Raw genomic sequence first — 12,729 nt, forward strand, 5'->3', positions numbered from 1 at the left:
TTCTCTCCTATGTCAGGCAGGGTTATATTTGTAACAGAGATCCCCAGTGGGTGTAAAAGTGTAGCTTGGACAGGATTGATACAAATGCCAGGGCTTGATTTCATTCCCAGTCCAGCCCTGATATCTTAGAAAAGATACTTCTTTTAGAACCTGAATCTAGATTTCTCAGAAATATCATAAATACGTAATTATGATTTTTACTGTGTATAGTAGATATTAATAATTTACCTTAGAGCATAAAAATACCCTCACTGATCAGAAGAGAAAAGTACCCATAGCTCTTTCTTACATTCCAGCATCTGGTTCTAATACTTAGAATATGGAGTTGTCACCTGATAAAAACCCCTCCCTAACCAGCTCTGTGTAGCATAATTCGGGTAAATTAATTATTTAAAAAAAGTATTTATAACCTCCACTTTCCCTATGCTAATGAGGGTTTTGACTAGCTGATGGAGCGTTAGTTCCCCAGTCTAGTCAGCTCTCTTCTATGATATCCCTTTGGACGTGATAACATAATTTGCACGAGCATGGAAGAGGGGTGACTAGTCTGGGGAACTAACGCGCCATCAACTAGTCAAAACCCTCATTAGCATAGGGAAAGCAGAGCTTATAAATGTTTTTAAAAGAATTTATTTAACCGAATTTATGTTACATGAGGCTAGTTAGGGAAGGGGGTTCTATCACACATGGCTGAATACGGTGGGTTTACAGGGCATGGGGTATCTGATAGGTTTCTATACCAAATATCCAGCTATGTAGTAATTATAGCTGCAGATAGGAGCAAAATGGTGACATAAATGGCCTCCTAGATTCTGCACTTTCCCTCATTATTTTCCTTTTCTATATATTTGCATTTTGATAGGCTGAAGAAAAATCCCAAAGTGGAGAATTGGCCTTTTTTAAACAACTGGCCCAAAATGTCCTGTGTATACTGAAGAGTCCGGCCCGCTCACCGGAGCACCTGGTAAGGATCCATCGTCTTCTATATCACATGTCCTTGTTGTCTGATCTTCTCCAGATTACCAGTCATATAGCAGAAGGTCAGATTTATGATGTTAGAGGCCTCCCTGTCATCTCCAGCCAGGCACAGGATATTATGACAGCCTGTTCCTGTGGCTCCATCATCTGTGATGACAGTCTGTACTCAGCGATACGGAGTTTGTATTCTGTATCTGTTTTGCCCGATCATCACAATTTTCTTCTGGTAAATGCTGCTGTTCTGATAATAGAAGTTATTAGAGAACAGTTGTAGATACAAGTCCCTTATTTATTAATGTGGATTTACTAGATGGGGCGGCTGTGAATAGTCCCCTCAATATTGAAATTATCCAGTAAATCCAGGTTTAGTCCTTCCTGCTTTGTGTATACAGTAATTTAGTATTTGTGAAATGTTATACTAATTGTACATATTCTAACCATCAGGAAACATCAGAAGGTGACTCCGAAGAGGGGCAAAACGTGAATATGCCTGACTTTAATATTAGTCAGCTAGAGGTAGAAAATGATCTGATGGAAGGTAAGCCGATCATCTAATATTTTACATTCAAATATCGAGATATTATAGAGAACCACAGAGAATATGTAGATTTATTCTTTATCCTCTGTATAGACTATAATGGAGAGGGCTCATGGAATTCTGCTTCTCTCCTCTGTGCTCTTCTCAGCTCCAAAATGTACAAGGTGGCTCATAGTTCCCCAATTATGTAATTGTTCAAGAATTAATCAGATCCTGAACAGTCGCACATTTATGGTGCAGTATATCTATCTATGGATGTGCCATACATGTATACAGTATGTATAGAATACCATATACCTAGTTTTATATCATTTACAGAGGTCTTGTCAATTCCTTCATTATATGGATGTGTTGTATATTAAGTACTGATACAGACTGATAAATGACATCTCTTCATTATTTTATCATTATTTTAGAAATAACTGTGCCGGCAATTACTGATGGAAAATGTGAGACACCAGAGATCCACGAATCTGCCAGTGTAAGTATCAGAGAAGTCTGTATATCATCAGATAACGGGGAATGAATTACACATATAATATTACACCCCAGATGACAATGGGATATCGCTGCTCTTAGGCAGATCAGACCTATTGTGTGTGATGTTATTATTCCTGCTCTCTCCTTTGTGTTGTCCCTTATCCTCCCCTGCCATATGCATATATATATATATATATATATATATATATATGTATATATATATATATATATATATATATATATATACAGGGCCGGCCTTAGGGTATATGGCGCCCTGTGCGAAATCCCTCTTGGCGCCCCCCCCCAAAGAAAAAAAATTAAACTCATGTAGGTGAAAACAACAAGTGCATTTTTTATTAATCAAATGATCAAGTAATAACAAGCAACAAAAGTTGAAAAGTTTTAAAGCCGCCACCACGATAAGGTAGACTCTTCTGGCAGGGCCCTACTCTAACCTATTAAAATTTTCTTAAAATATCCAATACTCTTTTTAGATATATTTTTATTTAGTTTTCTTTAAGGGAATGTGTCATATACATTTTTTTTTAAAAATGACCAATAATACCACATACAGGGAATACTGCCACACCATGACCAGACCACATATTACCACAACATAGTGACCGAATAATACCACACAGAAGGGGGAAAAACTGCCACACCATGACCAGACCACATATTACCACCACATTACTAATATTACCACCACATTACTAATATTACCATAAGTGTCATTATGCACGGGAGCTCTATACATGGTATGTATAATGTAAGTGTCCAGGTAATCTAGTGATCACCAGTGACATTATACACAGGAGCTCTGTATATAGTGTCAGTGTACAGGTAATACAGTGATCATCAGTGACATTATACACAGGAGCTCTGTATATAGTGTCAGTGTACAGGTAATACAGTGATCACCAGTGACATTATACACAGGAGCCCGGTACATAGTATATAGTGTAAGTGTACATGTAATACACTGACTCACTGGTGACGTCTCTAGGTGAAGTCCTTCAGCTACGCTTTTCTCCTTCATCCAGCACAGACCGCCATTACGTCTTCCAGCCAGGACTCGTCTCTGCATAAAATAACACAGTTATCTAGAGCACATTCCCCAACTTCTACATTACGCAGCTGAATACAGACGTGTATCCACCATCAATATATGGTTAGTTATTATACAACCTACCATTCCAAATATAAATTGTAATCCACCACGGTGCCCCCATTAACTGTAAATAGGCACTTAATATATAATTTAATTAGAACCTCTACTCTTTCCGCCAATTTGTTACCAGTTACACTCCTGCATCCGCAACGCCCCCTACTCTATACTTCCTGCTCCCCGCATTCATTATTTACATGCACCCCCTGCCCCAATTCATTATATCATGTCCTGCTCTCCCCACCCCATCATCATTTACTGTCCCCCACCCCACATTCATTATGTGCAGCTCATTATCCCCCTACTCCCAATTCCCCCATGTGCAGCTCATTTTCTCCCAATTCCCCCATGTGCAGCTCTCACCCCCCCATGTGCACATCTCTCATCCCCCTCCCCCACATGTGCCCCTCTCTCATCCCCCTCCCCCACATGTGCACCTCTCTCATCCCACTCCCCCACATGTGCACCTCTCTCATCCCCCTCCCCCACATGTGCACCTCTCTCATCCCCCTCCCCCACATGTGCACCTCTCTCATCCCCCCCATGTGCACATCTCTCATCCCCCTCCCCCACATGTGCACCTCTCTCATCCCCCTCCCCCACATGTGCACCTCTCTCATCCCCCTCCCCCACATGTGCACACCTCTCATCCCCCTCCCCCACATGTGCACCTCTCTCATCCCCCTCCCCCACATGTGCACCTCTCTCATTCCCCTCCCCCACATGTGCACCTCCCATTCCCCCCACTCCTAGTAAATTGTATTTAAAAAAAAAAAAAAACTTGTTATACTTACCCCCATGCGATCCCTGCAGAATCCTCGTCCAAATCGATGACACCAGGTTCTCCTGACTTCCGGTCATGTGACGGTGCCGTCACATGACCGGAAGTCAGAGAAATCATGACAGAGATGTTCCGGCCCCGGCGCTTAGCATGGGGCCGGGGGCCCCATGAGGAGAGAGACACACAAGAGGGGGGCCCCCAAGGGGGCCCCTACCGGCCGGGCCCCATACTGGAGTCAGGGCAGTCATGCCCTGATGGCGGCCCTGCTGGAGGCTGAAGGGGCCCCCTCTCCCTCGGGGCCCCCGTTCAATGAACCGGCTGCACGGGCGGTAGTTCCGCCCCTGTGTGTGAGGAGGAGAGAGTGCAGCGCGCCCGGGTCCCGGCCGGACATTTCAGAGCAGAGAGGGGGCGCCGGCGCCTGAGCACAGAAGAAACGCTGGGCGCTCCCTCTCTGCTCTTCCATAAGAAAAATACCGACGGGGAGGGAGCCAGCGCAGCGCCCCCCTTCACTCTCAAGTTTGAGGCGCCCTGTGCAGTTGCACAGCTGGCACGCCCCAAAGGCCGGCCCTGTATATATATATGTATGCATGAAGGGTTTCCCCTTATAATATAATAGTGTCTGCAGAGGGTCAGACTTGCATCACGTCTTCTACATGTGCTGCACTGTAATCAGCAGGGACATAATATAGAAGCGAGACGTTCCTGCATCTGGAGCTTCTATGTCTTAACATAATTTCTTATTATTTCTAGGCCTTGAACGGATCATTGAATGTGGGGAGAAATCCTTGCAAGACTGACTACAAACCGATCAAACTGATCAGCAGTGGAGCTTTTGGGTGAGCCTATGGTTTGGGATAATATACATTTCCTAGGGCTCCTTATGGCGATGCCTCAGTCTCTGTGCCCTGCCAGTACAATGTTACCACAGAGAAATTATACGAGTCCACATCACTGTCCACTAGAATTGAGCGGATCTGGCAAAATTCAAATTCGCCTGATCACGCAGACTTTCATCCGATTTATGGAGAAGTTATTCTATGCAAATGTATTATTCCTTATTACGCTCTGGATCTCTCCTGACCCCAGAGCCTAATAAATGTAAAAAATGAAAAATACACTTACTTACCTTACCACTCAACTCTCCAATCCCTTCACTCCTCACCGTCACTTGTCCAATTCTCACCGCATCATCAGAACACCGCAGCTCAGTCTAGGCCAGAACTTCTGGCTTTGAGGAGGTCCAGGAGGGTTCTATACAAGCACATGAAGGGTCACAGCGTCATGATGTGATCCTTCATGCACTTGCACAGAATTCTCCAGGACATCTTCGATGCTGAATGATCCAACCAAGCCTGAGAGACGTTTGGATGTCAGCACTTACAGAAGAGATTTGAGGATGCAGCAAAGTCCAGTCGGTTGAGTTGGAAGGACTGGAGAGATGAGTGTAAGAATTTGTTTATTTTTTAACATTTTGATGGTCTTTTAAGGTTTAGAAAATAGTGGCCAACGCCTGCCATTTTGCTCATTGCGTGAGGAAGCAAATTACAAAAAGAAAATCGCCATTTTGGCGAATGCGGATCTTTGTAAAATTTAAGTAGAATTCTATTCCACTCAAATTTATTTGCTCATCTCTACAATCCACGTCTAATTGTCACTATTCAGGTCATTCAGGATGTGGCATGGATGAGGATCTCCCATAGATGATCATTTATGTAATGTTATTTCATGGATTTCTAGTGTTGGCCGTACATCTAGTATTAACCATTAGTACAGGAGATCATTTGAAGATGTCTATAAACAGAACGTTAGTAAGAATTCATTATAAATCATGGATTTTTCTCCTCTCCAGGACCATCCACTTAGTGCGCCACAAAGACACAAACCAGACATTCGCTATGAAGAAACTGGACAAGCGGAACTTGAGAGATCCAATAAGCCTGGAACGTGCCTTTCTAGAGAGGGACATCCTAACATTCTCTGATTGTCCCTTTGTGGCCTCCATGTTCTGCTCCTTTCCAACTACCCATCATCTGTGTATGGTCATGGAGTATGTAGCAGGTAGGTCATATCTATCATATCTATATCCAGCCCGGATCTGCTTATCTCTAGCACCTATCTGTTACCAAGATGCCCGAAAAATTATTATCTCTGTGAAGTCTCCGGCGTACGTCCTCACTGAGCGTGGCAGAAATCTCTACTATGGCTAAAAGGAGGATTTGACTCTATTATAAGAGTTTGTATAGATGAGCATTTCATAGAGAAAGTAATAAGAGGCTTGTAGATGAAGCCCGGCTCTGCCTTTCTGTATAGGGTCACTCTGCAGTATATAGTATACGCTCTACATTATACAGTATATAAAGCAAAACCACAAATGTGCAAAAGCTGCAAAACAAGTGCAATGAAACAATGTCCAATATAAAAACATGAATCTGTATTAGTCACATGGAATCCATAGTTAAAAATAACAAGGTAACTCCTACAACAAAGGGACACTACTACGGCCAAAAAGTATAAGCTATACTATGTATCTTACAATTAATAAGCTAAATAAATATATAATTCATAGAGGTGTCAGCAATCTGTCAGCATGGTATAATAGAATCTTGTTGATGTTAATATCTAACCATGAGAGGAGAGTGGATAGCTATATGTAAGAAAAAAAGCGCATAGTTGTACTTACACTATATGGTGAATAGACACCGCTTCAACACAGACGGCTGCAGACTATTATAACACTGCAGACTATTATAACACTGCAGACTATGCTAAAAAATACATCACTGATCAGACAAATTCATGGGCAGAATATAGTAAATACTGGTACTCCAATTAACAATTGTGAAGTTCCTCTGTGATCCCTCCTAGAAATGTCGGAATAAGGCTGAATTCATACGTTTGTGTGTCACGGTCTGAGTACAGACCATTATTCACAGACCGGCCATTGGTCTCCTGACCTGAACTTTACATATTTGCTTATGCGCTTGTTAATTTCGGGTCAATATACCGGCTGCCAGTCCCTGGATGATGGTTGGACTCAGACCGTGACACACAGATGTGTGAATTCAGCCTTAATGTTATAAATTGTCAGTATAATTCGAGTGTACCAGCAGTCTGTCCGTGTCCCATTATTTCTCACAATATCAGACTGTGTAAGAACACATCTCATTGAAAAGGGGAAAGGTAAAAACCAGTCGTCAGCCGGGACAGCCGGGCAGTCAGTGCGGTGGCTGGTACCTTCAGAATGCTATTAACCTGCAGATTAAACCCATTGTAACAAACCCTCTCCTGTCATATTTTCTTTCTTCTGTAGGAGGAGACTGTGACACTCTCTTGAAACACTGTGGGCGTTTACCTGTCCCCTTGGCTCGTATGTACATCGCAGAAACAGTTTTAGCTGTTGAATACCTGCATAGCTACGGTGTAATGCACAGAGACCTGAAGCCTTCAAAGTAAGTGACCCTTGATGTACAGTAAATACGAAAAAGTCAGAAATTGTCATAAAGTCTATGGGTTATTATTTGGGGCTTATACCATCCTTTTTTTCACAGTCTCCTGGTAACATCAACCGGTCATATTAAAGTCACCGATTTTGGGCTGTCCAAACTCTGCCTCATGAGACCAACATCAAACATCTACAAGGCTCCAACTGAGGACATCACCAGAGAGTTCTGTGATAATGAGGTAGGCACCAACTTTTTCTTTACTGATCTCATATATTTCTCCTTCTCTGATATTTTCTCATTTAGAAAACATTTCCACTAATGCTATTGGTCACAATTATTTTCACTGATCATCATCTCATTCCTCTGTTGGTTTCCAGACTTGTGGCACCTATAGTTACACAGCTCCAGAAGTGCTTTTACAGGAAGGCTATGGAAGGCCAGCTGACTGGTGGTCAATTGGAATCATCCTACATAAATTTCTTGTAGGACGTGTACCATTTCGTGGGCGTTCCCAATACGAGACTTTGAGCCGTATTTTATGGGGTAAGTAAAAATATCTGAATGATATGTGATGTCATTGTTTTTTGATTAGGTTGGTTCTGTGGATTAGTTACTTGTGTTAAGGCAAAAGATTTTATTTTTAATAAAGTAAATGAAGAGGTTTCATTTTCTGTAATATTTGCTTTTTATATAACAGATGACATAACTTGGAAATTTAATAATTCTGCTCCTTCACCCGATGCTCAAGATATCATCACTGAGCTGCTCAGAAAAGATCCAGCATATAGACTTGGGACAGGTAATGTATATAAAAGTATTAATAATAACTTATTACACCTCTGTGACAAGAAAAATTATTACATCCATGAGGATCAGCACTGAAGTGCTCTACTCTACCAGCTTGTGCATTCTCCATTCTTCATGCTATGACTTTCACTATATTCCCTTCACTTTGGCTCTGTTACATCTTCAGTTCAGCTTAACATAAAATGTACAGATATGGAACCATCTCCCTGACAATGTCTGTATATCTTTCTATTGTCTTTTATTTTCTAGGAGGAGCAAATGAGATCAAGATGCATCCATTTCTGGAAAACTTGGACTTTAACAATCTTCTAAGTAAGAAGCCACAGTTCATTCCTCATATTAAGTCAGATGAGGACACCCGCTACTTTGACAGTAAGTAGAATGAGACGTTATCTTCAGAAAGCTGCTGTTTGTCTTGTCTTTCATTTTATGCGACAATCAGTCTCCATAATTATTATAACCTGGTGACTGTCTGTAACTAGTAATCTCTAATAACACTTGTACTTTGCAGCTCGACGTAGCAGATACCAACATAGTGATTTAGATGAGGAAGACTCAAGTGAGGACAATGACTGGCCAGAAATCCAAAAGTTTCTATCATCTTCTCATAGGCTTTCTAAAGTAAGTATGTGACCCAAAAGATCAATAAAACCTATAACTAAGATAAAGTTTAGAACTATACATATATTTTATTTTTCTCCATGCTTTAGCTCTGTTCCATCAATACCAAAATGATGAACAATGAAGAACGCAAGTCACCTCCAGGGTATTCCCCAGAAAACGCAAAACATTCAGACATGTGAGTAAATTACTATTATGGGGTTCAAGTCAGATGTATGTTCAGAACACCAAATGCAAGACAAATGTAACTCAATACTAAATCCAGGATCCATGACCCCTTGATTGCTCATCACCGTGGTTCTGGCTTGTGAGAATGCTGGTGATAAAAGGTGATCATTGAGACCAGCCATTCATTTCCAGATCATTACAGGCTAACATTACTAGTGATTCTCCATTCTTGCCGGGAGTCCTGAGCATTGCATCCCCTCCATGTTATCCAAACGTCCTAACAGGCCTTGCACACAGATGTTCTTCCCTTTTGTATTGTTTTCACTTGTAATTTATATTTTTCTCTTCTACCAAACAGGCAGAAAGAATCTTCCTCTCCTGAATCTGATGGTGACAAGCAGCGTTTCACTGCCAAAGACAGCCAGTCATCCCCATTGTCAGGTATGTACAGGTCTATTGGCCATCCTATTACAGCCTCAGATCAAAAAGTGTAATGTGAACGTGCACATAAAGGCTCAGAAAATTACTACCTATAAAACAAAGTACAGTCCAGCACTTCATTGTGTAAAAAACTCACTCTTTTATATAATGCATTAAGTTATAAGGAGCCATTCAGTCTTCTGCCAAACTGATATTGAATACTGTACCCATGGCTCCATATGAGCCTATACTGATCCTCCTTATGTCCTTAATGTTACACTGATTATAAGGCAACACTGTGGCATCCTGCAAGTAATGTGATGGTAATAAGGCGTCTGTTATTTTTGCACCATAATAGAAAGAATATGTCATATCGTATACATAACATAATCTAAGGGTCTGAGAAATAGATTGCCTTGTGATCTGATTAATATAAAAACTGACAACACATATCAGGTTTTATATTAATCAGTTCACAGGGCAATCTATTTCTCAGACCCTCAGATTATGTTATGTATATATGACATATTCTCTCTATTATGGTGCAATAATAAATTACGAGGACTACAGGATACAAGAATAAGATACCTCTATAAAGATACAAAGCTAATCTTTTAGGTGTTTATAATCTACATCTTTTTCTTGATTCTTGATTAGAACTTCCAGTTCAGGGGAGAAGAAAATCTGCATTGAGAAAACAACAAGAAGCAGAAAAAGTAGAAGAGGGGAGAAGTAGAAGAGGTAAGTGTGACCACAAGCTCCATGTTGTGTGATGTCAGTCAGTGAGAAGAAGTCATGTGGAGCAGATGTTCTCTGTCAGTGGTGGGATTGTCACCTGCACAATGACTGACAATGACCCCGCACCTCTGTAAGGATAAGACTCCTCTACCGTCCTGCCACAGTGACACCACCGTAGTATCCTCTAATATGGAGTGCCATTACTTACATTAGTTATGTCTCCTCTCATAGGTTCTATCTTCCGTCGGCTGATATCATCCTGCCGGCGAGGATTATCCAGGGCTGCTCATTCCATCAGAGAAAGCTGTATATTTGCAGCCTGTCAGCGGGGCAGCATAAACATCTCGAGAGCAGAAAGACCCCACGTCTAGCACCCTGAAGAGGGTGCAGCATGTCCACCATCAAAGCTGCACCTCTATGGAAGGATTTGTACCATCTGCCTGTGGCCTTCTGACCAGCAAGGAACATCTGCAGAAGAAGAAGGCCCCTCCAAAAACATCTCATCATTCTTCCATGATATTCTTAATTAAAAAAAAAATCAAATTGAATAATGTTCATTTGTATTTAATGGAATATTACTGACATTCATGGCATATCAGTACGATACGTTATATATGTCTAGTGCGAGGGGTTACAAACAGGAGAATATCCGTTTCATGTCTTAGATTTACCCTATAAACCTTGGCCAAAAGTGGAGGAGAGGACGAGTGATCCTGTTACATCTATGAATGACAGTCAATCCAAGGAAAAACATGTTCTGATCCCTAGATTTTCAAGACACTTGAACCCTTATACCTAAATGTGGCTTTACTTAAGTGTTATCCATAGGAAGCTGTGACGCCTCTACTCGAAAGCCCTTTTCTTTACCCTGGGAGATGGGGGACTCAGAGTTGGGTCCCATGATGGAGAGATGGGGTGCAGCCGTGGCCCGGACCCGACCCATGCTCAGGGCCGTCACAATTAAAAGGATGGTGTGGGCTTATCCGGGTTGAGTGGCTGATTCCGACTACGCCACCTGTGGCACCTGGTGAAGGCCACCAGCAGTCCGCTGAGGCATGGTGTTATGGCGGCCCAAAGTTATTACTACTGCCCCACAGGCGGAGCAAGGCCTCAGGGCAGAGAGACAGGATGACAGGGGTAGTAGTAGAGGAGTACGGGTGCCGCGTCGTGCGGTGTAGCGCAGAATAAACAGTCCGGAGGCCGTAGGGGTGAACTTCCAAGGCTTTACTCACATTAGAGATGGCAGAAGGAAGGTGACTCCCTGCTCCCCGCGGAGTCCTGCGGTCACCAGGGACGGGGGTCCTACTACCTCCGAGCAAGTCCAGCATTCAATCAGGACCCCGCACCAGAGTGTTCCTGAACTACAGACCGTATCCTTTCCTGTCTGTGTGTGTAGATAGGCCGGGTCTCCCTCTGAACTCCTCTCAGAAAAAGGGCACGGGTGGCAGCTCCGCTCCTTCCGATACCCGGTGGGATCCTGACCAGGACATGGAGTAGCAAGGTTGGGTGTCGGGGGCCGGTACCCCTCTTGCAGCCGGACTCCCACTGAATATATTAGGTTGGCGAGGACAGGTGGCGTATACCGCTCCGTCTGCATCCTCCCTGGGATCCATTTGCTGTGGAGCTACAGGTCCACACAGGATCCACTTTCAGGGTAGGAGATCACAGTACATGACAGCCAGGCAAGATGACTAACCAGGACCGTCAAAGACCGGACTACCAGGACCAGCGAAAGACTAGATTCCCAGGTCCAGCGAAAAGACCACGAACCAAGATGGCTTTTTATTAAATATGAATTTTAAGATGTCACTAAATTGTAAGTCCTCCACCCTCACCCACTAACTGGTTCCCCTAACTCTTGGTTCACCAGTATCCCTGTAACCAGGAGGGCAGCACCTAGTGCATACTAGCCCCCTCTGGTGGAGAAATATGGTGTTGGATGCTAAGGTTGGGTCCCGACCATGACACTGTTCTTACCTCAGAGGAGGGACACTACACTCCATTAAAGAAGTGCAGCATCCCTGTGGCGGTCGAACCCTCAGGGGCGCCACAAAGCAGTTCCTGTGCTGTACATCCTGGGGTTCGCAGCAGCCACATTCCCCATATCCACCTAATAAGACATACTGTACTCCAGTCATATGAATTCACTTCTGGGAAAAAGCCTTTAAACTAGGGCTGTGGGGTCAGTAAGCCAAACTTCCATCTATAATAATTACGAATAAAAAATGTACTGCAACAAATAAGAGTAAATATTCAGCAATTTATACATGAAAATAATTTATATTATACAATATTAACAATATAGACGTTTTTACATTTTTCTTCATGCAGCTGGAATCGGTACCTTCTTCTGATACTAACTCCACAGTCCAGCTTTTTATTCTTTCCTGCTCCCCAACATTAAAATTACAGCATTTATGATGAGTTTACCTACGATAAAAATTACAGACCTCTCCATGCTCTGTAGGTGGGAAAACTTGCAAAATCATCAGTGTATCAAATACTTATTTTCCCCACTGTATATATTTTATTTTATAGGCATCCTCTGCATAAAAATAAAAAATCATACTCACACGTATTACTCCAA

Source organism: Phyllobates terribilis, unplaced genomic scaffold, assembly GCF_046119375.1.
Source record: "Phyllobates terribilis strain yellow unplaced genomic scaffold, ASM4611937v1 Scaffold_37__1_contigs__length_12642776, whole genome shotgun sequence".
In the NCBI taxonomy this organism is placed as follows: domain Eukaryota; kingdom Metazoa; phylum Chordata; class Amphibia; order Anura; family Dendrobatidae; genus Phyllobates; species Phyllobates terribilis.